The sequence below is a fragment of the Anser brachyrhynchus genome (assembly GCF_964034855.1).
Source record: "Anser brachyrhynchus genome assembly, chromosome: 12".
In the NCBI taxonomy this organism is placed as follows: Eukaryota; Metazoa; Chordata; class Aves; order Anseriformes; family Anatidae; genus Anser; species Anser brachyrhynchus.
The window spans coordinates 21,051,448-21,073,687 of record NC_137707.1 but is presented as its reverse complement, the minus strand read 5'-3'; the positions used below and the strand labels follow the sequence as shown (position 1 = coordinate 21,073,687).

The 22,240-nt window shown below is 39.5% G+C and overlaps 1 long non-coding RNA gene across 1 annotated transcript in view; it reads right to left on the bottom strand.

The window, feature by feature from the left end:
• Positions 1-22,240, bottom strand: part of LOC308176510 — a 55,572-nt gene that overhangs the window by 8,390 nt on the left and 24,942 nt on the right. The window contains exons 8-10 of the long non-coding RNA XR_013938294.1: positions 21,998-22,181; positions 15,017-15,188; positions 4,130-4,246 (exon numbers count right to left, since the gene is read on the bottom strand). This is a non-coding gene — a long non-coding RNA (uncharacterized lncRNA). The remainder of the gene's footprint in view (positions 1-4,129; positions 4,247-15,016; positions 15,189-21,997; positions 22,182-22,240) is intronic.

The window sequence follows — 22,240 nt, the reverse complement described above, 5'->3', positions numbered from 1 at the left end:
TTAACTTCACTGTAAAAAGGTGAAAATCTTTATCTAGACACAGTCTTCAACAGAGTTATAAAGTCATGATTCCCTTTCACAGTGGGTAGGAGTGTTGGGTTTGGGTCACAGAAGTCCTCAGGTGGAGTAGAGTCCACGGTGGTGTTAAAGGTCTAATATATACATATACACACACACATTTCTGCATCACTTTGCATAGGTGTTCTGGGTCATTTGTTATGTAATGATCCAGAAGGAAATCCATAAAGAGGGCCAAAGAACAGATGATGAGAGAATACTAAAACCCTCAAGAGCACGTACCTTCTAAGAGGTGATGGGTAGGGGAATAGCCAATAGGTATATCACTGGATGCACGTATTTTGGAAACACATGAAAACACTTAAAAATTATGCTGAGGAAGACATCTCAATTTCAATCATTTGCACCTTGCCCTTTGAGGTAAAGGAATACATCCAGATACAGAGTTCAGTTCCCACCGGCACACAGAACTGATAATTTGGGCTTTTACTAATATCTTTCTTACATCTTTATGCAGCACAAGCTTGTCTATACCTGTACAGATACAGATACCCCCAAAATAATTGGGGGTGGTGGTGGTGGTTGGTTGGTTGTTTAATTTAAAGGAAAATTAAAGGGTTCTAAAAGTAGCAAAAGTGACAAAAATGAGATTAATGTGGAGACTAGCCAGAAATTACTATGCCAAAACACACACAAAGATGTCCATATGTTTCAGTTAAGAATATTATTTTCTCTAGGCAACAATATATTAAATAAAATAGATTTTGTAAACCTCTATGTTACTAAACTGCTTAACGCTTGAAAGCCAAACTGATAAAGCAATTTTACTGTGCCTTCACTCCATTCTACAAATGTAGCCAGATGGGTAAAGTTGAGGGAATAAAAACATGTTGTGAGGATGTCATCACTGTGAATCATGCATGGGTCTCCCCAGAAATTAGGGGTTTGGAGGGGACAGTTGTCCTTGAAACAGTCTTGACATTTCCCCAGGAACAGCTCAGGTTAAAGGAAGTCATAAGTAAGATGTACCAAAAGTTGAAGTGATGCTGGGATGACAAATGGACTCTTGCTTTGCCATGCCCTTGCTCATGGATCCCAGGGATCACAGAGGTGTTTGCAATCACATCCATATTGCCATCTCTGTTCAAACAGAAGTCTGGATAAAATTCACAGGGGTTTACTTTTTTTTTTTTTTTTTTTTTCCCCAGTAGAAGAAATTGGTTGAGTCTATCTACTCCTCTCCTCATTCTCAGAGAGGAAAGGAAACATCCAAATTTTCTAGCTGTTATGCCACTGCTGACAAGTGGTGACACAAACGGGCAGCTTAATGCATGGTAAATACCGGGATGATGAGGCCTTAGCAAGTACTTACACATTTCAATAGTTTTGAGATAGACTAAACAATGTTTATTTGCCTTGGTCCTCCCCAGCAGAGAGCACAGGTTGCACAGGCAGGCCAATGTAACATTTTAGTAAGGATTTAGGGATAGAAGTTCAAAGAACTGTGAGTTTATGTTGTCCAGTAACAAGAATGAACTGCAATTGTTTTGATATTTAGGATGGTTGTATTGGTACCACGGATATTTAAGGTAAACTTCAAAAGATGTCTTCGTTGCTGAAATAAAAGGGTATTTTCTGTCTTGGTGTTATATTTTATTACAAAGTATGGTTATCTCTCTGTAACAGATCTCTTAGAAGGGAGTGAGAGCTATTGCCAGATTAACTAGAGCCATATGTCTGTAGCATAAATCCACGTAATGAAGGGAGTCACACACATGGGAGGGTGAACGGATGCCTTGAAGAAGAAACGGTGACAGAACAGCTGCTGAGCTGGAAATCCAGGAACCTCTTTACCAGCTGAAGTATTGCGCCATATCCTAATGGAGAGCTTGACTTCACATTTGGGCAGAGGCAGGCTTGGTTTCATGCTTTTGGGTCTGGATCAGGTAGGGCGATGCCACAGTCTAGAGCAACAGCCTATTATCATGGCAGTTTTAATCTGTAGGTTTTCACATGCTGTCAGGAGAGCTGGTGCATTGTGCAGATTGTGTGTCAGGTCTGCACATCTCAGAGGGCTGTGATGGGAAATTGAGCATGACCAGCACGCCCAGGAGAACCCCTGAACAAAAACGGTGCCTGGGAGTGCTGCAACACATCCCTCCAAGCCCTCTGTTCAGGGCAGAGAACTGCTCAGCCTCCAAAGCAAGCTCTGACGGCAGGCACTGCTCCTTGTGGAGGATCTGGCCCTGTCTAAACCATGCTAATTATTAAGTTGTCTTCTTCCCATTAACTTATGAGGAAAATTACCCTGCTGAGTTTGAATGGCAGAACAGCATTAAGAGTATGCACCTAATTTTTTTCTTAAATCAACCAAACAGAAAATCCACAATGAGGATGATCTTGTAATTACACACGTCAGAACAGAAAGCATGATAGCTTGCTCAGTTTTCCTTGAACGTTCTTTTAGAAGAATTTGGGAGGAGAAAGGGAGGGAAGAGTTTATTGTAAATTAACTTTGGCATGAAACTTTTGTAAAAATGTGCCCAACATGCATTACATTCTTTGTTCTGTGTTTTTCCTACATATAAAACCTTGACAACCTGCTATTCTATGATTGATGCACTTATTTCTTCTAAAGTATCACTAACCAAGCATATCATTTTTATACAGTAAGTGTATATTCAATTTCCTACAGTTTGACTGCTAAACAGGCTCAGCAGTAAAACAAATATACACTGTCACAGTGTACTGTTAAGAGGGACCAACTGAAAATCTTGGAATACTTTGCATTTGTGTTTTCTTTGCTTTTAGTGGCAATGAAATCACAGCAGGGGCAAATGCTAAATATCCATAGTTTTATAAAAGTGGTATTGGCATTGGGTTCAGTCTGCAACTACTGCAGACTTTATGCAATGTTAATAGAATGTTACGATTCATATATTCTTGCACAATAAGACAGAATGACATATCATGTTTGCAGGCTCTCCTGACAAGGTATGAGGTATTTATCTGGGTTTTTATACCACACTCTTATCAGCGTAGTATCTGGATGACTATTGACATCATTATCATTCATGTATTCATAAATGTGTAGGGGTCTTCCAGTTACATAGCTACATTCTACAGACTATGAAGTTGCTCCTTCACAGTGTGAAAGGAAACACAAACTGAAGAAAAAGAATGCAAACTCCTGTTGGCTTAGCATACGATCCCTGGCACTCCTGGACCAGGCGGGAAGATAATGGATCTGTGAGAATTCATGTATGTTTATGATGTACGAGGCATTTCAGCTGACATTGAATCAGGTCAGTGGGTCCATTGGACAGGATGCAATGTCAATGGAACTGTTATGTATTATTGATGTCAGTCACAGAATAGATAAAAACATTAGCAAAATAGCTTCCATTGCCATTTCATTTTTTTTCCTTAAATGACAAAAGGCAACAGTCCATATTAAACACAAGAAGCCTCCAACATTTCTTATTCTCAAACAGTTTTGACTTGGAGCAAATCTATGAAATGACAAACTGCTGCCAAAAATATTTTTACAAAGAATAAAAGGGCTTAACTTGTTTCACTTGCATTTTCAGTTGTGGAATGAGTTTTGCCTAAAAAAGGGAAACATGCTTGTTCAAGGTCCTCTTCTGCAAATTGTTAGGTGTACAAATACTTTTACTCACTATATATTTTTGCTTCTCTCTCTGCTATATACCACTAAACCAGTGAGCTTGGAAAGAGAAAGAATTATTTACATTTATAGCAACTTTATAATACCGTGTCTATGACATTAAAGCCTATATTAGCGCTTCTTCACATTGCCAAAGGTGTAAAATGACTGTCGTGCAAATCACACCCAATGGACTATGCATATACATAAAGAAGGGGACGTGTGCAAATTACCTTAAAAGCTTTCAATTCAGGTTATGCCTGTATTACCTAGCATTAAGCATCTCGTATGGGTATTGCTCTCTGTATACACATACCACTTGGGCTTTTACCACACCTGAACCACTCCTAAGTTAGAAGCCATAAGCTCACAAAAAGGTGGTAAAAAACTGAGCTGCATTTGAAAGGCCATGTAAAAGTTAGCTGTATGTATAGAAATACTTACAGGATTTAACGCCTTTAGAGGAAGGAAATAAATGCTGTAGGGCAGACTGTGCAAGGACTCCGTACAGTTTTTGACTCACTTTGCATCATGTATTCTGCAGATCATTTTAGTGATGGTCTAAAAATTTAAGCAAGTAACATCATTAATTTGAATAGGGCTGTGCATGCCTAAATATAAGCACTTACATTCTTCACAGCTTCAAAGTACAAATCATATATTTCCATTTGCCAATTATCTCCGTAAAGGGATAGGGAAACCTGTATTTACCCAATCTGCATACTCAAAGCTGTTTTGCTTGTGTACCTTCGGCAGGCTCATTTGAGACTTGCATCATTGCACCTGCACCCATGGAAGACAGTTTTGTTCAGAGTAAAACTTAGTAAAATATAAAGTATAATATTAGTAAAGAGTGTTATCTCAAATAAATATGATAAGGCCAGAGGAAATGCACTCAAAAATGTTGTGACTCTTAGTTTGTTCCTTTCTGACGTAGGGTTTGCCTGATCCTTTGCTATTTTATAAATTTGTCCCATTGCTTGATCTTGCTGTGACATTCCATGTCAGTTGTAACCCCAACAAAAAAAGGGAGTCCAGTATTAAACACCTGAGTCCTTGCTGGTAAGGCCACTGGAATCACATATGAGCCTTCAGGAACTGACAAAATGAGGAGTCTTGTTAATGAACTGATACACAATTTGATTGATGCTTTTTAACTTTCACAATAATCCTTTTTTTTTTCCTTGCCCCTATTCCTTGCAACTTATCTTCACTTCCTAGTGCTTTGTTTTGAACTAGGAATGCTTATAAGGTCATTAAACTTTAATTTGTATACTGAAAGTAAGTGTTGGCAAAGATAGGCTACCACTACACATAAATGTTATCTTCAGGAGTGAAAGCATAGTAATAATCTCTCCCTCTTTCCCCCCAAAGAGATACCACTAATTAGTGATTCTTTGATCCCACCACCCCTGAGCAGAGAACACTACAAGGAAGGTCATCAGCCCCCTAGCATAAGTATTCAACCTCTAACATGTAAACCAAGGATCACAAAGTGGACTAGGTTTTACAAAAGGTTGTGAACAGTGAATCTTTGAATGATTCCTCTACCCATCTTGGTGATACTACTGACTACATTCGTGTCAAGTCTGCAAATTTCTGCTAGCTCAGAAACAGAAATGAAAATCAGTTAATAAACCTTCTTTTGATGCAGTGGACATGTGGTAGTGGTGCAATGTGCTTGCTCAGCTCGCAGCATCCAAAGCAGCACTTCAGGACACACTCGCACCATTCAAAGGATGGAACAGTCCCAAGGAAGCTCAAGGTGAGATTTTCATTTTTGCCTTAATTGCTGAATGAACCTACAATGGATGACTCATCTATTTGTGTTCAAGGCTGAGTCCCTGGTGGGGAAGAAAATGACATTTTCCTGTCCCCATTCCACAGTGTTTCTTGCAGCCCAGTGCTGAGCCACAGCAGCTGGGATGAACTCAGCCACCAGGCATTGCACTCATCCCCCCTGCCCCTCAAAAGCTGCACTTTCTCCCTGAGTATACACCTCTAATGACCAAAACCACAAACTAGTTGTTCCCTTTCCCAGGTTCTTCCTTCCCTGGTAGCAAGTGGCTGTTACAATTAATCTAAAGAAATTCCTCTTGGGCTCTCTGTTCAGTGTTTCCCCCTCATCACAAACCAAGCCACCCTGTGCTGTAAAACAGATAACTGAACATTTTTATGAGCAGGTTCTTAAAATATTTTTAAACTTCCCCTTCATCCCCCCCAAGCCTTTTTGATGTACGGAGAAAATCACATGCAGTGCCTAACCTTATCTCCCCAAGAGAAAACAAAGAGAGTTAAAGGAAAACGTCTTCTGCAGAGACTGCCTTTTCTGTGCTTCTCTCCCTACTGTGTGCCAAATAATGGCATCTGTTCCTGCTGTTCTTTAGTTCCCCCATTTGGTGTGTTTTCAACTTCCTGTGAAAATTTGTGGTTCTTAAATCCAAAGGTCATGTTTAACACTTAAGTTCAGTTTGGAAGGATTTGGATTTGTTTCTCTTCATTTTTTTTCCTCCTGCTCTCCTTTGAACAGTTACAAAGGGCTTTCACTCGCTCTTTGCATTGTGCGCATATTACACACTTCAGCATACATCTCTGCAGTGATGGTTAATACTCTGGGAAATATCCATTCATGTATTGATAAGCATTAAAACATTGCTGTTTCCATGCCTTCTGGCGAGGTTCAGCACGCCGTTAGCAGCACAAGCTCCTCTCGCACTGCTATGATCAGCCTGCAGCATGTAGGAATCTCCTTCATCAGGTCCCTAGGAGCATCCAAGCTGCATGTGAACTAAAGTTGCCCTCTTCAAAGCAGAAGCTAATAGAGTAAATAGTCAAACCTCTACTGAAATATGCATAATGGCTTTGTGCAAGAGCAGCTGAAATCAGATCACCAAATTCGTTTTGCTTACTGCTTCAGGTTGGACTCAAACTGTGAACCCAGAGCCGAAATGCCAGTGCTTCATCCAGCGAACTGGTCAGCCCATCTGTTTGCCAGCTTTGTGCATTTTCCAGTAGGCAGCCTGAGATGATCTGACCATTGATGTATTGTGGGCCTTCAAACACTCAGTATTTTTCCCAAAATACAATTTGAAAATGAATGTTTGTCAGCTGAAAGGGTGCACTAAGAGAATGCAAGGAGTAATCTGAGAGAGACAGACAGGAACTAAAGGCAAATACATAACTTTTTACAAAGATTAAAAAATAAAAAGGCAAAGGCTTTTGTTGTTCCCTTGCTAACATGAAGAAAAATTGTCTGTGCATGTTGCTGAACATTCCTCTCTCTTTTTTTTTTTTTTTTTTTTTTTGTGCAAAGGAACTGGGCTGCTCCCCAGGGCATAGGTCCAGAGAACAGGATTTGGGGTGGGCACCTTGAGGTCCCTGAAGCCTGTGCCTCCTGAAACTCCATTTTCCCTATCTGAAAAACCATCCTGCAAACACTACTTTATCTCTAAAGGGGAAAACATCCTGAGAGGGGCAGGACTTTAATGATGGAATTTTCAAAACATTTTGTATATTTCATTTCTGTTCACTTCAGAAAGGGAACAAACCCTACTGATCTGGTGCCTGCTCTGCTCCCGAGGCTTCCTCTGCCCTTGGTTCACAGCAGTAGGCAGAAGCCTTCATGTCCCGACCTTCAGTCTGCACACTCCGTGGTTCTGGTGTGGTCTCTCTGGTTTGGTCTGAGAATCAGATGCTATTTCTGGTCTGAAGACATTTGTTCTCAATTGCCTACACAGTTCAATAGGGTTTTAAGGTACATTTGTTAGGGATTATAAAGCACCTAAAGATGTATCAGGTGGAAGGGTCAATACAAGATCAGTGTGTATTGTGTTACGGTGGGTTGCATTATGTGGTATGTCTCAATTTACTTTTGGAAACCAGATGTGGCAGACCAGCCAAGCCTTTTTTTCTGAACATTTTTAGATATCTTTGAATTATGTGATCAATGTTTAAGGATTTTCACAAAGGTTTCAAGAACTAGATTTTATCAAGTCTTCTAATGCTATCAGAAACTTAAATTCTGTTGGATAATTGAAACACTCTATCCCAATCCAACAAAATAGTAAGTGTAAAAAGAACAATTACATCTTTCTTTAGTAATATATACAGAGGATAGCATGAATTTGCTACCTGTAAGGTGTATTGAATTTTTAATAATCTATATATTTATGGTAAAGAGTAACACATTACTTATAGCACACAAAAGCTTATGGCATACGATTATCCTTAATTAATGGCTAAGTACAAAGCTTTATTATTCAATGAAACTGATTTATTATCTCAATTCTCTGATGTTCTGCTTCATGTTTCCATTGAAACCATTGTTTGCACCATGGTAACCAGCAACCACCATATGTATGTGATCTTTTTTATGACCTATACGTAATTAGATTTTATTGTTTTCTTAAAGCTGAAGTGTAGCCTGTGCAAGCAGTACAGCTGTAGCTTCCAATACCTACAAATGAGGGATAGGTCACTTGCTGCTTTGTTTCTGTAATAATCAGGTCATGTTTTTGTGTATTATTATAACCCAGTGTCTATTTTTTCCCCCAGCGGTCTTGCATGCATCCCTCCTCTTCCTTCCTGAGTGTGACGGCACACTTACCTACCTGTCCCTTGTCTCTTCTGCTCAGCACAGCTAGTTAACTGAAAGGAAGTGAAAAGAGCTGAAAGCTAGTGGGTGTCAGAGCTGCCTGGTAGAGAGATCCCCAGCTAATTGCTAGTCCTAACAGGCACAATTAGCCGCTACAAGCCCTTTGAGATGGCCCTGGGCTTCTCTCAGGTAACAGCCATCACTAGATAAAGGCTGAAATACACTCCATTTAGAGAGACACTTGCAGACAGGGATGTCACAGGCTGCCAGTTATGCTCTGCCTGTACACAGTCACTTCCAAGAACCAGACAAGACATATACACCTGAAGTTAAAGGGACAAGATGTGTACTATTTTGAACTACACAAGTGTGGGGCATGTGAAGATATAATCCTTATCAACTTAGGTCATGTCATCTTTTCAATTATCAGTTCTTGATCTTTTTTCTTTTTAAAGTTTACTCCAAACAGTAAGTCACATAAGCTCCATGGGAGAGTGCTATATATTTCATTTGCTGTATGTGATGTTACAGTAAGCAAAGTTCAGCCATCGCCACGTAGACAAACATGGCTTAACAGGCCTTTTCTACCTAAACAGTGGTTAACTACCCTGTTGGAAGTACAATCCTTCAGTGATCAATTCCTAGCAGAGGAGGATGGCCAAACTGCAATATCTAAGGGTTCTTTGTGAAATTAATAAATACCCCCAGTCTTTCTTATCCATAAATAAACAAATTACTTTCTCTGAGCATCTTTGGCAGTACCTCCCTTCCCTCAAGCAATAAGCTTCTGTACAGAATAAAGTGACACTGTAAGACAGCCTTAAATATGGGTTTTTCTCATTGCCCTTCTGTATGTTGCACTCACAGATCATTATCAACACTTTCATGGAGTCCATAGCCTGGGATGTGCTGAAGCAGATTTAACTCTACTTCTTCAGATGAGATTATCTTCCCTCTAATCCTTCTGCCTCCATCACTGTGCTGTATCTATTCACGGCACCCCTCTTTGCGATGGTACATCTAAGCCTTGCTGCCAGCCCTGGATCTACATCTTCAAAATACCTGAGTGGTTGTGGTCTATCAGTAAGAGACCTGTAACAAGCGTGACTGTCCCTGCAGCAGCAGACCCCAGGCCCAGCAGCTCTGGTCAAAGAGGGAACCACACCACTGCCTGCCTTTTTCTATCTGCCACAAAGATGGAACTTCTCCTCCTCTCTGCCCCACCGGCAAAACCGAGCCCTGGCTTACAGCTACTTTGTCACCATCTTGCTCTTCTGTACAACAAACTTCAGTACCCATTCCTCAAACTAGTAGGAAATCTTAACCAAAGCAAAAATTTTCGGCCACTGATGGGTAGTAAAATTGGGTAATCGCAAAGAGTACCTTCCACAGCATCTCCACCCCATGGGCGCACATTTGGAAGGAGGTAACAGAAACATTTTCCTCCTTAATTTAAGGAGGAAAACCTTAAATTAAACCAAATCTTTTTCAGCCCCAAAAGCCCACATCAGGTTTTCACAATAATTTAGAAAGAAATGAGCAATTTCAAGTGGCTACCACAACATGGGCCCCCAGCGATAGCATCTTACAGACAATTATTATAGTTCAGTGCATAAATATGCAAACACTTCAGAGATGGAGACCATCAGAATTTTAATATCTAGATCCAAGCGATGGTAATTGGTATTAACATACTATTTTCAAAGCATCTAAGAAGCACAAATTCCAGCCCAGATTTTCATATATTAGTAACTTAATTTAGTCACCCACCTCCATACTTGTGTACCCATTTAAAGAGAGATTCAAAAAAGGGATTCAGAAACAACTCAGTATTCACAGCTTCCTCTGAAGAAAACTTCTTATCTGGTTGCTTTAAGAATTAAAATGTTTCCATTGCTTACCTTCAGAAACATGTATTAGAATATCCCGCATCCCCTACCATTCTCCGTTAGAATGTCAGGTCTCCACGATGGCTACGTTAGGAGCACATTCTCATAGTATTCATCAAAGCCAGTTAAACTACCCATAACAAATCAAGCTACAGTTAATTATCAAGAGAAAAAGATACGGAGAACATTGTGCTCATTTCCACCTTGCTCTGCAGAGACACAAGAGGACTAGAAAAAGCAATAGCATAGCATAGCAATGAAAAGCATCAGAACATCTGGGACATCACAGGGGGAGTAGGAAATGATGGAAAACCTTCAGGAATTTAAATTACATTTCATAAATAGTTCTGCTTTATCACAAACACACACTGAAGAATGTGCATACCTATGTACTCCCAAAAGCACTAAGACATACAGAGAAAGCAGAAATCAATATTCATATTCAGGAAGCCAAAATAGTCACTTAATACTCATCAGGATCCAGCACCAACTTCTTCATTAAAATAAGATGCTTCAGGACTAACTTTTGACCAGTTTATACCATCTTTCCATTCCATCAAGGAAGATTTCTATTTCATTTCTTCAGTGCTATGCTATGAAGGCAAAAAGGACATCATTCTGTTTGAAAAGATCATGTTCCTTACTTTTTAGTATACTTTATTTAAGAAAAAGAGAGAAAGGAAGCATTTGGAAATTACTATCATGTTCCACTCCCCCCATCCTCCCCAGTAAGATATTGAAGATGTTTTCCAAATCATATAATGTACAGTGAAGCAGGCTAATATTCAGAAGTCAGCTTCCCCAGTTCAAACTGATATCACACAGGAATGGCTGTTTAGGAAGCTAAACAAAAATTCAAGATATTAAGTATAAATTCCTTGTTTTAGGACTGAGTTTACATTTTCTTAAAAGTTTTGAGATCTTAATATCGAAAGGATGTGAAGAACATGATTGCTAGTTACAGAAGAGCTACATTCTGTTAAAGAATAAAAATTACTTGGCACACTTGGTTTCACCTCTCCAGAATTATCAAGAAAGCTCCAACTGAAGACTTGTAGGTTTTGTTGAGACCTATGCCTATTTGCTTACAATCATGGAAGGAAAGGAAGGCCACTGAATGGTAAACAATGTGTATTATTTACATTTATGTTTTCCTCATAATGACATACTATTGGTCATTCCTTTGATAAATTTGTGAACCAGATTCCAGGTAAAGGAATGCAGGGAACTTGTGCTCACCCAGTAGCTTCCAGTGTTCATCTTAGATTCCAGATGCTTTTTATTAGTTTTTTGTTTCTTTGCTTGTAACAAGCACATTTCTTTTCCTTATTAAAGAATGGATGTCTTTGAAATATATGCAAAAACAGCATGCTAATATTTGATTGCAAACCAAGTAACGATCAGAAAACTAAAAGGAAAGAATGAGTGCTCTATTATTAAACTAGCAAAATAAATAGATATACTTTTTTTTTCCTTTTTACAGATACATTTGCAACCAAATTAGTAACAAGATCTTCTCTAGTATAAATAAAAAAGGCTTGCACTTACCTATTAATTAAGAATAATGGAATGCCATAAGCTTTTGTGTGCTAGTGGTACTGTAATTTGTTACTCTTCACTACAATAAATATATACCTGATTAAAAATGCAGTGCAGCTTACATATATTAAATTCATACTGCATTGTGTATTGATTCACTTTGCTCATCCAGGTAGTCCACTGAATTCGAGGGGAGTAAGATTTGGCCCTCCCAAGTAAGGAAGAACAGCCTCCAGTAGGGCAGAGAAGGGAAACTGAGAGGTTCAACAGATGGTTTTACAACACACAGTTTTACAGAGTTTAGGGCCACAGCTCTCCCAGGCTGACCTGCTTGTACATCCCAAGCCAGTTCACCTGGGTACTCCTGTGTTACTTGATAGGCACTCCCAGACTTCGTCAGACAAAGCATGGTAATTCCCAATGGCAAAACCTGGGCAATGGGATGCACAGGGCTCCCGCAACTGTTAGACAAGAACTACTCTCTGGTGACATCAGCCTTTCTGCACCATGAAGAGGCAAGAAACAAAAGCCTGCTGAACCAACTGGCTTCCCCTGGGACAAAAATTCCTACCTCATTCCTGAGCTGCCCCTTTGGGGGTTTGAAGGGCCAAACAGGGATCCTGGAAAGCAAATTCTCCTTCCCAACTCAGAGGCTCGGTCCATTGCTCTGATATCCCATCTCCAGCTGTGAGTTACCCGAGGGGATTACTGTCTCCAGATCCCCCTCCTTCCCCTCCTCAAAAGTCAGCAGAAAAAATAATACAACTGAATACATTTGGAGAATTGCACAGTAGAGGGAAGACTAATGTAGTAAGAATAATGTCCTAGTGAAAACTACTTAATTATGCCAAGCAAATTAACAGACACTGAACCTGTGGGCTCCTCTAAGAAAAAAAGAAAAATAAAATTAAAACGATGAGAGTCACACAGCTTATGCAGTATGAGAAACAGAGGAACAGGCTCATTGTGTGTGTTCCTCAAGCATGCTACTACAGCATCACAAACTTTGGGGTCATTCCCAAATTGAGGAATTAGGCAACATTATGGCACCACTGAAAGGGTTATTGCATCAGAGTAAACAGTCCAATCGCACTTTTCATGGTGGCCATTCCTGAGCTCAGAAATAATTATTTACATCAGTAATTTAAAATAGATGCACCCTGATCTATACATAGCAGCAATCTGAAGCATTATGGCATCGGGCCAAATTACAGCCATCCAATATATTCACATGATTCAGACTCTTCAGAAACTGAATTATTATTTTGAAAAGTCAAAGTTCTCAGCCGTGTAGCAGAGAGGAGCAATCTCTATACATCACCTTGCTCTAAATGGTTGTTGTTGGGCTTCTGTGCCTTGAAAAACAAATTCTTACAACACCTGTGAGAAACTGAATTTTTCACCCTTGCTGTAGCCTCTTTCATCTAATTAGGGTCAATTATCACTCTCTACATGTTAGCATTGCCTATTTAATTGCTAATAATCTTAGCAGATAAGAAGGAGAAGGGAAGACCTGGTTCTCCCAAGAGGAATCTGAATTTGCTTCCTGAGGGAAATCTAGAATGAAAAAAAGGGAGAGGAAAAAAGGCACCAGAAACAGAGAAAACATGGTTAAGGAAGAAAACAAAGGCAAACAATATGCAGTATTATCCCACTGAGTGATACCAAATGTAACAATCACACACTTCAGGAATAAATAATGTTAATGACCAGAAGCTTATTCACTGCCTAAAACCATATGCTTCTAGCTTTGATCTTTTTGAAAACTTCTCACTATCATCTGTGGGAGTACTGCTCTGGATCGAGTGTAATGCATAGTCCTAAAACATACCATAGACAGTCACAGAATCTGGCTCTCTATACATGATAAATGACTCCCCTGACAATCAAAGAGTCCACTACCATGGACCGCAGAGGACCATGATGTTGAGCCAAGTAACTTTCAGCACAACACTACATTGTGGTGTTTAATACAGAAAATTACGTCTAATACCATATGCAATTGCAATTAATGTAGAAATGTTAGTTAGGTAAAAACAAAAACAAACAAACAAACAAAAAAGCCCCACTGAAATTCAGATGAAGCTAAGGTTGCAGATTAACTTTCTCCCTTTAGAAAAATGGTCATGCATCTTTAAGAGTCAAAATGTCAGTTTTACGTATTAACCATAACCAAGTACCTACAACATGTAGTGTCTGATAACAGCGTGATGGAGCATTTGCCCATTATAAACACTGAAAGAAGAGTGATACCTACCTATTCTCTAACAATATTTCCCAGGCTTGGACTTAAGGGTTTTAAGTATTGGCCATTCTGGATACAGTTTAGTTTGCAACATCTGATAGGATCTTAAACTAAAATGGTATGGCTGTAGGCCGTAAAATATCAGAAAACAGAAAGCCAAGGAGATAAATTCTGAGTCCACCTGACCAATCCAGCTGAGCAGAGTGCTCTTTTCCTGAATCCCATGGAATAGGCATGTAAAATATCTGTTTCTTGATGGGCCTGGCAGATGTGATGCCAGAAATAATTCTACTCTGATTTATTTTTCTAGCTTTATCTAGTTCCCTATATTAAACCTACAATCCTAAAATAATTTTAGAGCCATTTATTTTTATGTCTACAAACAGTAGAGTTACCCGAATGTTAAAAGCCCATGCTCGTAAGTCCATAAAAGCACTGTTGATTAGATTGTAGTATTTCAGTTTTTAGTTATCAACACTGACACTTTTGGAAAAAAATTGAGCACAATATCCTTCTGTACACATTACAGTGTTTTTAACCATTTAGTCAGTACCGCGTACATCAAATAGACACCATAATAAAATAGAAATACATTAAACATACATCTGGAAACACTTTGTAACTGACTTCTGCTTATGAAAACGGCTGTACGTAATTTCATCATTCACTTTAATTCAGTCACATGCTGCAGTCAATGGAGTCAGATAACATGCGGCAATAAGATTCAAGCATACATTTCTCCTCTGTGCTAAATTCCATGCTTCATCTGTCAGCCCAACCTCGTCATCACTTTTGAGTCCATAATGTGGCACCAGATTCTGTGGTAGTAGTACTGGACACAGTAGAGACCCGATGAGATATCATGATAGCTGTCTTTCCCATGTCATTGCTCTACATAGCCAATATCACATTTTGTGGGTATGTGCTATCTGTTCTTTGCTTTTTACCTTTTCTTGTTTGGCCCAAACCATTACCTTATGCACACTCTAGGATGAAAAGCTCCCAGGTATACGCAGGTATTTACATATTGCATGCTTTCAGTTTTAGCCACAAATGTACCTTACCTTATCTACTGGTATCCCTTCAGTAACATCAACTCAATCCCGTGCATGGGCCATAGAACAGGTGAGCTGGCATGCAATAATGGACAGCTGATCTTCTTTCTGCTTTTTAAGAATCAAGTTCATCCTCTGTTAAAGCGTGGTTGAAATGATCAGCACAACAAATGTTTTATAGCTTAAAAATAAATAATAAAAAAATAGATAGAACATTTAGTCTACAGCTATCTATGTTGTTATAACTGAGAACAAAAACACAGCAAAGTGAGCGATGAGTCTCCATTGCAGTGATACTTCCAGGGACACCACTGGTTACCCTATTTTATGGTTGGTGGCTGTGCCTCAGTAACAACATTTTCAGTCTTTTCTTTAACTTGTGCAATTATAAACCAATCTAATACAGACCAATTCATGAGCACAAAACACAAAGTGCTTCCTTGTTTAAAAGATGAAGAGACATCCTTTGACAGAAACTAGAAATTTAGTTAAGATTCAGTACAAGAGAAGTTTCAAAATTGTCTTCTAGTCAATGATCTGAAAATATTTTATAAATATTACATTACCTTAATTTCAGCGCAACAATCCAGGCAACTAAATAGAGATATCCCTTTTTACAAGTTGAGAAAGCCAAAGCACAGAAAGACTAAAGAAGCATTACAAGAAATTGCAAGATTTCTGTTCTAACACCAGAAACAAACATAGATTTCTTGGAGTCCAAGTCTATGCTTTAAATTTCATCTGTACTGAGTTATTGCTTCCCTTTGTTTTGTTAGCAAGAAAGCAGAATACACAGAGACCTTCATCTAAAAAAGGCACCACATTAAAAGTAGTCAGTCTGGTGAGCTCTTGAACAGAGCATCGTCCCTTGCAGACCAACTAGCTGGCCAGGATGAAATTTCTTTCTTGATCATTTTGTTTATAGGAGATATTTTGTTTTGGAACTTTCTGCTACCTGCTCTTGTTTTCCATTACTCTGTGGCAGTGTAGGCACTTGTATTCTTCAGTCTCCACTTACACTGAGAGATCAAAGATATTCTTTTCTCATAAAATCAACTTCAAATTGTTCTTTCATTAGTAAAACATACCGTTTTGTATTATATGGTTCTTTATAATGAGGACAGATGGACCCCAGGGAATCTATGTAGTGGGATGGGTGTCATATAATGCTAACTGGGCCAAAAGTGTGCACATTACCTATGGTGGTGGCAGGAGAGAAATGGGACAGCCTCATTCACCTCTTCCCCAGGGCTCTGGGCCATGTGTCACCAAAGGAAGATAACATCAGAAAGACTCAATGCAAATCAGCTGAGGAAGCCGCTGCCTGCTCCACAGCTGCAGCAGAACTGCAGCAGTGAGACACTGCTTCAGTAAAACCACAGATTAAGAATGATTATTTTCTACTTGGGTTTGCAGTGATCAGCAAGGTTGGAGCCAAGAGGCAACATACTTTCACCATCCTGTGGTTCCCAGGGTGGAACCAGACAGACTGCCACTCTGGATGCCAATGCAGCAAATTTACATGTTCATTTTCAACATGGCTTTGAGGTTTCCTCAGTGACGCTGGTCAAAGCTCTCTTATTCTTCACCATTGGAAGAAAAAAAAAATCTTTCCCCCTCTTTAAATGCAGCTGTATTTTACTGCAAAGGAGAGGGAACTGAAAATAATTTTCCGCATCAGTATTATCAATTATCCAAAGCCCATTTGCACCATTATGACTTTTATGTTCTCCCAATAGAAATATAATTCTCATTATTTTTATTGGGTTTTATTTTTATATTGCTGTTAAATGCATATCGGCAGATTCTCTGTTTTCTTAAACTACATGGGCCAAATATCCAGCCCGGTATGAAAACCTGAATTTGAAACTGTGCCCCTGGGCTTAGGCATATATGAAACATGCACAATGGTGATGACGAAAGAGCTTAGGCATGGGATCATTTATATAAATAAAGCTATGCAAAGAAACATTATGCTCTTATAGAACTATGGTCTTGGATTTTACCATAAACACCAAAATGTAACTGATAGTACTCAGATTTCCAAAGAATCCTCTTTCTTGACCAAAAAGACTAGTATTAGGGAGCAGGTAATGATGCCTTTAAGCACAATTCATTAAAACATTCTAAGCTGTTAGCAGCAAGAGTCTAAAAGAACAAGAACTATGCGAATATGCATTATTTAATATATTTCTATAGTTTTTTATTTAATCCCATATTTAATCCCCATTCTATCTTCTTCAAGGGTATCAAGGGAGGTGCCAAAAGGGGTATATTCCAGTGAGGGACAAATTACTGTTGTGATTCTGGTGTAAGAGGTAGCATTTGTATTACAGTATTCTACACTGTCCTTTCATGCAGGTTTGCTAATTTAGTAAGTGGGGACCCTGTCTCTTTCACAATCAAGATTTTATCTGTTAATGTTAAAATGGCATTCTTTTTACATACTAAATCAAAAGAGCAGAGTACAGAAATAAAACACTTTCTTTTGAAAACAGTTAACTGCCTTAAATGACAATTCCAAAGCAGGCACTGGATGAGTATGAAAAGAAGTTTTCAATGCACTTGTCTCGCTCTTTAAGTACACTTGCTAAAGAAATCCAGAAACAATGTGTTTGAATACAAATTTTCTCCTGCTCCAACCCCCCCAGAATCAGTTGGCTGTTACTTGTAGTATTTCTCAAAATATCAGCTACCAGGTAAATTCCTCTCCTGCTCCTCCCTCAACTGTGCCCTCTGGCTCAGTTTGTATGCCTCCACCAAAGCCCTGGAACCCCATCCACCCGCTGCTGCCAAGCCTGCAGCCTGTTCTCCAGCACAGCACACCCACCTGGGGACCACAGCATTGCCCCATGGCCATGCAAGCTTTCTCCATGAGCTGCTTTGGTCAACATGAGTAATGGGGCGCCGGGGCTGAGTCAGGTCTGAACAGCCTGGATAAGCCCTCTCCCTGGACCTAAATGACAGTCCTTAAACATGCTCCCAATATGATTTTAAACTTCACTTCATCATCATGATAGGCTACAAATGATCCTTCTATAAACATAATAAGCAAGGTGAAGAAGATAAAGTACTTTAGGAAATGCTATGGCAAATACAAGCTGGAAATGGGACGTAAACCAGTAAGGCCACATTGTCAGCTGCCCCCCAGGGTTGCCCTCCTCCATGCACGTGTAGCTGGCAAAGAAACTCTTACAGAGACATGCATAAAAGAGTGGGCAGAAGACCCCTCTTCTTGTTCTTCTTGTTACCACATTCCTCATTTTCAGTTTTACTTACGATTGAGTGAGTGCTCCTCCAATGTTTGGATATATAAGACTTCATTGTTCCATACAGTGATAGCCGATGTATCAAACCTATTATTTTTTTGCCTTGCAATTCCAGCTTGGAGACTTCTGTTTACCTTAATGAATTTTGTTTGCATAGTTGACTGGCATCAGGTTAAGCAGGTATTGAAAAGTGTATAACGACCTAATCAACTGTTAACAAGTATAGAAGCCCTGATAAGGAACAGTCTGATACCCGTTCATGATGAGATTCTTTCTGATAAAGGGAAAAAGAGAAGTGTAGGACCAACTTATGCATAAATTGGTCACATTTTCACACCTAGCCCCAATTATTTAAAAAGGGTTTAACATTATATTTATATTGATAAGCTTAACAATGTTGAACCACGACTCTGGGATGATCTGCTACAATTCACATCCAAAGTAACCAGAAGGAATAACTGGAAACCCTCCAGCATTTCAAGAAATAGAAGCAGCTTTGAAAAAAGATGAAAACTGCCGTACAAGGTCTGGCTTCTGCTGAAATTACAACATAAATTCTGAATGAAGGATGGCCAAGAATAATTTAACAATTACAAATTCCCCTCTAAAGACAGAGGGAATGCTACAAGATTAGAGAAATTGAGTCATCCCAAACGTCTCCAAAGGAAAAAAGATATTGTAATGACTACAGGATGACTGGGACATTTGATAGACTGTATCACTGATTGATTGGTTGCGGGTTTTAGCTGAATAATCAGGTGTATGCTATGAATATTAATAGTTGGCTATATAAATAGAGAAGATACTTGCCAAACAATTATGGAAATCCTTATACTTATCAGCAATGTGTAAGTTAACCTTAAGGTATATTAGGCTGTCTCTAACGGGCTACAATCATTTTGACATCTTCTCCAAGGCAAGAGGAACCATAAATGCCTAACTGATTTCCTGTACAGGCCACGCCAGCAAGGACAGCCTGTCACGTGCAAGTATCTCAAACAATCAGAAACTAAATATCAATCCTTACCCTCCACACACTTTAGCCAATTCGATTGTGATTCCTTCTACGAACTATTTCTGTTTTCAAGAAACAATTCAGACAGTGAGGAGGAAGCTCTCCCCTGAGTACTGCCTACTGGCTGCAGAGAGACCAAGGTGAAGCCACATACAGGCTTTAAAAATATATTATAAAGGAAGGTAGGTAACAACACCACCTACAAAACAAGGCTGTATCTGAGGAGATGCATGGTGAACATACCCCTTCTCCAAAACTCAACACAGAAGTACAGGTGCCAGCAGCCTGGGTGGTAGCACCCTAGGTCTTATGGCAACAGTATACACAGGGAAGAGTACATGTTGTCGCCATCGCCTTCTCTTTTCCATCTCCAGCCACTGTGAGGACAGCCCATGATGCTGTCCTCATTCTTCACTCATCTCCATCCCATCTTCAGCTCCTCCCCATCCCCTCCCTCCTACAGGAGTGGTATGACCAAAGTTAACCCTGGACTGACATTCTTACCCAGCAAAATTTAACTTTGCGTATGTGGCTGAGGAGCCTTGAGTTGTCACAGGTCAGGTCTTTGCATGTAAATGAGAGGTTTTTTGGTCCATGACAGATCTAGAACAATAAAATGAACTGCAACCAAGTGAAGACAATCTTTTCTCCCCAAACTATTGGTAAACTGGAAGACTAGAAAAGATATCCTTTGAGGATGAAGACATTTTCTTGTTTCAAGCCATATTTTCATTTAGATTAAAAGTAAATGATAAAATCAAGACTAAACATGAAATTGAATGAAAATTCAGAACAAAGACAAGTGAAATAAAACTATGTTTCTGTTTCAAAAACATCAGGATGAAACACTATGAATAAAAACAGTGAAATGTCAAACTTGGAAAACACTGGGGTGAAACACTCAAGATTTTCTGGATGTTTTTATTACCTTTCTTCCTCTCTGTGAGCAACTTTGTTCAGCCAAGAAGAATTTAAAAATATTTTAGCACTACTGATTCTTTGTTTCTCACACACACAAAGATAACAAAAGATAAAAATTAAAAGTTTTGCTCTGCTCTTCTTGTAAACCAGCACGTAGGCACTTACACAGCTGATCTAGAGAGGTGTTAAACACTCGCATCAGCTGTTGATGACAAATATGAAATTAGATCACATCTTTGGAGACATGCTGATGACAATGCTAAGTCCCATCCTGAAGCAAGCTGCAGGGGTGTCTGCTATGCTATTGCTTCCCCCCACTAGAAAACAGTAAGTCCTAATCAAATCCATGTAGTTTCTTGGGTGCACATAGCAATAGTGTCAAAAAATGCCCTTTCCAGCATGCACTTGTTGACATGAGCAACACCAGTCATCTCTGCTGGCTCTCCCCCAGCTCCCTGGGTGGTGAGGTGTGTGGAGTATTTTGCTACCATGGCCCTCGCCTAGTTTTGGAAACCTCTCAAACTCCTAAAGGAGCTTTGTACAGCATCCATAGCTGATACTCCAGCCTTGTTTTAGCTCTTTTAGGGGGCAGGTCCCCACTTCTGCCAGTCTGTAAAGTTGGGTTTGTAATTGCCAAAATCTGCCTGCTAAGTCCAAGCCAAGCCCAATTTCTCATGAAAACCAGGTCATCCCTTCTATATATGCCTATATATATATAAGGTATATATAGAAGGTATATATAGAAGGGATGACCTATATATATATATACACTGAGATATATAGAGATACCTGACTGCCCAAGTGCTTGTATGTTCATAAACAATGCCATTGCACTTCAAAACTACAGTGCCAACACCTTGTTTCTATGGGATTTTCAGGGGTGTGCACATGTGCTACAGAGTGGGATGGGAAGAGAGTCAATAATTCATCATGGCCTTCAACAGGGTACTCCTTATAGGACCTCTACAGTACATCACTGACGTTTATTAACAGATTCTTAGAAGAATCTCCTTGAAAAGTACAAAGACAGTAGTATTACTGTCCCATTTTAAAGACGAAACCTGAGGTGGGTATTTAAAGATACGTGCTACTGCACTGAGGCATTGCACAAACTAGCAGAGAGAGACTCCAAATGATTTTTCACTCCCATGGTAAAACTGTACTGGAGTGCATTTCTACAAGAATTTTCACTCACAGCTGGCAGGAAGGAACAACAAAGGTGTACCCCATGTAGTCTATGTGAAATTAGTCAGAAATTTTCATTTTGTAGACTTTGGCAGCAGGTGGGTGCAATATCCCTTCAGAAAAACAAAACCAACCAACCAAACAAACAAAAAAAAACCAACCAACCAACCAAACAAAAAAACCACCACCACCAAAAACAAACAAACAAACAAAAAATTAAGAAACCCCACCATCGTCACAAAAACAGACTATTTTAAATGCCACCCTGGCCAGATGGAAAGAAACCTGAAAAAGTAACTGAGCACAATACTGCAAACTTTTTAGGGTTGTAGCTCTTTGCTTTGAAGGTGGTGCTGCCCCTCTCCAGCCTTGGATAATGCTAAGTCCCAGAAGCAATCTGTCATCTCCGAGAAATACCACTGCATTATATTTATACTTTTCCTTTTTAATTGTTCTTTTTCCCATGGATCTACAGATGGAACTATGCCACTTGGGTCAGAGCTGTATAGATTTTAAAATACTAACAATCCTTGCAATCAGGAAACAGAGACCTGCGCAATGCAATGGGAAGGACAGTGATCAGTATTCATACATACTCACATATTCACAGGAACATTAGTACGTAACTCTACAGCATCTAAAATCTTCCACGTCTCTTAGTCACTGATGTCCTAAATATTGACAAGTGTCCATCACAGCCAAAGCTGCACAGGCTTTCTTCAGGCCAGCCAAGGGCAGGGTGTCAGCCAGGACCATTGTGGTCCTCTCAGATACAGTGCAGGTCCTCCCCCACGTCCCCAGAGAGAAAAAAATAAAACGCAGTATTTAAACATTTCTGTCAGC